At 40.1% G+C, this 4,748-nt stretch overlaps 1 long non-coding RNA gene across 1 annotated transcript; it reads right to left on the reverse strand.

Moving 5' to 3' along the window:
- Positions 1–1,675: 1,675 nt before the first annotated feature.
- LOC119915051 lies at positions 1,676–2,723 on the reverse strand. The gene is made up of 2 exons (XR_005446883.1): positions 2,409–2,723; positions 1,676–1,804 (listed from the first exon to the last, which is right to left on the reverse strand). It is a non-coding gene; the product is annotated as an uncharacterized LOC119915051 (long non-coding RNA).
- Positions 2,724–4,748: the final 2,025 nt, after the last annotated feature.

The following is a 4,748-nucleotide window of genomic DNA, read 5'->3' on the forward strand; positions in this document are numbered from 1 at the left end:
TATAATATATTAGTTTCACCTTTTAAGTTGAATTAATGAAATAAATGAACCTTTGCACGATATGCTAATTTTTCAAGTTTAACCTGTACTGCATGGGAGTTTGAGGCTTTCTCGGTAGGAAAATGTGCTTTTTGCCACTGTAGGCTACTGTGGCCAAGGCCTACTTTCCAAGGACACCCCATCCATTGTCAGCCGCTTATCCTGTGCACAGGGTCGCGGCAGGGCTGGAGCCAATCCGGGCGGGGTACACATAGACAAACAACCAGTCACACTCACACCTAAGGACAATTTAGAGTCATCAGTTAACCTAGCCTGCATGTATTTGGATGGTGGGAGCAAGCCAGAGAGAACCCACGCAGACACAGGGAGAACATACAGACTCCACGCAGTAAGGCCTGGAGCGACCAAGGTTCGAACCCAAGACCTTGTGAGGTGAGAGTGCAGGTACTAAGAGTAGTGTGCATTTTTGCAAAAATGTGCCACCGTGGCGCATACTTTGTGAGTCAAGGGCGCCAGAGCACCTCAGAGAGTAGAACGGCAGTAGAAAAGCCAGCGAAAGTTTCTAACCCCAAACCATCTATCTATCTCTATCATATATATATGGTTTATTACATATATATTTATAGATATATAAGCCTAGATATTGTTTACCGTAATTCTTTAATAATGTAAATATTGTACATACCCACAATCCTTTGTATTTTTTATATATATGTTTTTGCCCCCATTCATCACGAGCTACACTATAGTCTTAGATATCTAAGACTTTATCTATGTACACAAAAGGCCTCTTAAAAGGAAGTTATCCTTGCCTCTGTTGCCTAGTGCTTGCTCTTGGTGAGAATTGTTGGTTCTCTGGAAATTTTATCACAGAGTACTGTCTAGACCTGCTCTATATGAAAAGTGCAAACTGAAATGAATTAAAGTGTGGTAAATCCTTGAGTGAATTGGGGGCTTGTCAAGGCTGGGACATAGCACAATCTGCAGTATTTTCACTGTGTGGTAGTAGTACTTTTACTGAAGTAGTCTAAATAAAGTGAATACTTCTGCCACCACTCTACAGAAACAGCTTACCAGAACACATTGATTAGAGGGGGAGAACAATAAGTTTGCACTGGGTCTATGATTAAAGACTTTCCATTAAAACAACCCAAAAATGATTTTACATAACAATCACAGTAAAATGCAAGATAGGGCCTAGTGTAGCAGAAACATCAGATATAATAATGCAACACTGACAGGAACATTTTACTGCATTATGAGTCCTTTTCATACTTTAGGTAAAATTTAGGTACAATTTTTACTCAACCAGGTTTTCAAACACCTTAATGCTGCCAGAAACCCACTTTTTCCTGTTTGTGAAAACACTATAAAAAGGGTGATTTAGGATATTTACACTTAAGCCCTGGGCCAGATCAAAAACCACTACAGCTAGGGCCCTCAAATATGGACTAGACTGTCCCAGAGAGGCTTAAGAGTCTTTTTAACACCCCCGCACACAGAACATTCCCTTAATTTTGCCCTCACCTGCCGAATGGGCGTAAAACCATCCAATCCATGACCTAAGTGTGGGCTATACATGAACATCAGATTTGATGGGAATATAATGCAAAACAATATGCCTGACCAATAAAAATAGCTACTTTGTGTGTGAGTAAAATGAAGAGACACACAATTAAAGTTCATAACAAATTTAATATCAAACTGGATAAAGCCATCAAGTTCTTAAAAGAACAAAACAAACAAACACAACCACAGCAGTTTGGCAGTTCTGGATACGGATTGGGCGCCTCCGGTCAGGATTCTGCAGACAGAGGGGGAAAAAAAACAAAATATAAAAGACATGAGCACATTGCTTTCGGAAACGCTAGTAGGTTTTTTTACCAGACAAAAGCTGCGATACAACAGAGGGGTCGTTCTAGTTAACATTAATGCTCTGTTCGGTTAATCATTACATATTTGCCATGCCATAAAAATAAATGCTACGGGGAGGCAGTGTCCTTTAGTTCCCAGTAATAAGGTCGAGATTTCGGCGGGGGTCCTGACGCCGATGCGTCCCCTGCGAACGTTTGTTTGGTGCGGTATGGCTAGCTAGCTGTATGTGCTGTTGTTCATATGCTGTAAACACGTTTGGTTATACAATTATAGCCAAAGCTAAATGATATTACGTTAGCTGGACAAGTTTGGGGACTTGATTAAAACTCAACGCGCAAGTGCAAATTTACACAATGCCATTTGTTCAGCCGACGCTGAAAGTCGTGTAGTCCGCACAAGCCTAACGCCAGGCTGTTGGTGAGCCAGGTTCTGGACAGTTTTAACGGTGGTGCATAACGTTAACGGTTACTGGGCTGCGATAACATTATTCTTTATTAAATGTCACATAATTAGTTGATCGAGCGACCGCTTACCTGACAACCCATCTTGAGAGTGTCCGTCGGTCCGTCCGTCCTTCCTTCCCCAGCACTGCCCAGGCTGTGTCTGCAGAGGCTCTGCCCGCCTGTCAGTGCGGTGACACCAGCAACTGGCAGTGAGCCCAACCCACCTATCCGAGAAGCGTTAGCTCTTACTTTGAAAAGGGCTTATTGAGGGGACGTGACATCACATTGAAGCAATACCCCTGATTGGCTGACTACACATGTGGATCGTAGTCACACACTCTGCGGAAAGATAGTCCCAAAATGATCTGTAGACATGTGCAGAGGGATCTGTGAATGCCCTGTGATCTGCAAACACAGATTCAACACTTGCATGCTGAGCTTTGCACAGAATGTGTAAGAATGTCTTTTTACAGTGGTTTGAAAATACAAGTTTGACTGCGTTTGTTTGCAAATTGTGAGGAGGGCATTTGTAGAATTTTTAATGGGAAAACAGCAAAACAGTTGTGCCAAAATTCAGAAAATAAATGCAATACAATCTACAAACAAATAATGACCCTCATGCACAGACAAATCACTATGAATTCATTTAAATTCTGGTTGTCAAGAACAAGTCACTGATTTCTATTTGTGAATCATAAAGAGTTTGTTTGCAGATTTAAAACTTTTTGTAGATCTTGTTTTGTGTTTACAAATTGTAATATGCATTTTTGACTCATAGTCTCTTAATTTTCAACAATTATGGCATTGTTCTGTCACCACAGCGAAACAATAGTGCCAAAATTCTGAAAACAAATGTGACACAATCTATAAACAGAACATGAAATTCACCTGCAAACAAATCACTTTACATTCATTCAAATTCTGGTTTTCAAGTACAAGTCACTGATTTCTATTTGTGAATCATGATGTGTTTATTTGTAGATTTTTAATATTTTTGTATATCATGCTTTATATTTGTGGATCATGAGAACTTTGTTTGCAAATTTTAATCTATTTGTAGATTGTGTTATGTGTTTACAAGTTGTAATATCTGTTTGTGACTTTTAGTCTGTCCATTTTCCATGTTTTTGGCACCGATCTACCTCCATACAAATCCCCATAATGTACAGTATCTGGTGTTTTAAGATAATATAATATAAGATAGACTTTACTGATCCCACATGGAGGAAATTCACTTGTTATGGCAGCTAAACACAACAGATAAGAAAATCCAAATTAGATAACAAAATAGAATTGAAAAATACACAACATAGTAGACATAGACCAAATAAGACTAAGAATCTATACATACACTATAGTGTACATGATGTAGAAAATAAATATGACTGCACAGGACAAAAATATATTTAGCAGTATAGTTTAGGGTTAATACTTTATATACTGACATGTACAATTGCACATTTGCACGTCATTGCTGAGTTGTAGAGTCTGAAGAACCTGCAGTAGCGCTCCTTCCTGCACTGTGGGTGCAGCAGTCTGTTGCTGAAGAAGCTGCTCAGGGACCTCACTGTCTCATGCAAGGTTTGAGAGGTTTTGTCCATGATAAACGTCAGCTTGGCTGAACAGAAATAACGTTTTGTGTCACAATAAATCAGGTTCAGAATCAGCCCTAATGGCCAGGTACGTGTACACAGACGAGGAATTTGACTCCGGTCTTACATTGCTCACGATGTACATACACAGAACAAGCATAAACAAAAACTGCTCAGCAAGAAGCAGACACAGACTACAGTGTACAGCACACACATACTGTACACACACCATAAACAAAAACAGCATTTGTAGACAGCAAGACAGCACAATAAGTGTAGTGCAAATGATGGAATAATTATTTTTGTGCCGGTGTTATGTACATGATAGGACAGGATATGGTATATACAGTATATACAATATAAATGGCTACTGAATTTAAAAAATGACGAATAAATAATAATAAATAGAGTTCAGGTAGGTGTTAAGAGTCAGAGTTACAAAGTTACTGTACAGAGATTGTTCCTGACACTGTGTCTGAAGTCAACTGTTTATCAGAGTGATGCATCATTCTGATGAACAGTTATCTCCAGACACAAAGACCTGAGGAAGAGACTGCTTCTTGATTGTTTTGGTGTACAGTGCTCTGTAGCGCCTACCAGAGGGGAGAAGCTGGAACAGGTTGTGTCCGGGGTGAGATGGATCTGCAATGATATTTCCTGCCCGTTTCCTCACTCTGGACAGGTATAATCCTGAATGGAGGACAGGGTGGCACCAAGGACCTATTCTGCAGTCCTGACTGTCCGTTGCAGCCTGTCCCTGTCCAATTAAGTGGCAGATCCAAACCAGACAGTGATGGACATGCAGAGAACGAACTGAATGATGGCTGTGTAGAAGTGG

This window comes from Micropterus salmoides, unplaced genomic scaffold (assembly GCF_014851395.1).
Source record: "Micropterus salmoides isolate LMB-PRFRI ecotype aquatic unplaced genomic scaffold, ASM1485139v1 Ms_hic_scaffold_20, whole genome shotgun sequence".
Taxonomy (NCBI): Eukaryota; Metazoa; Chordata; class Actinopteri; order Centrarchiformes; family Centrarchidae; genus Micropterus; species Micropterus salmoides.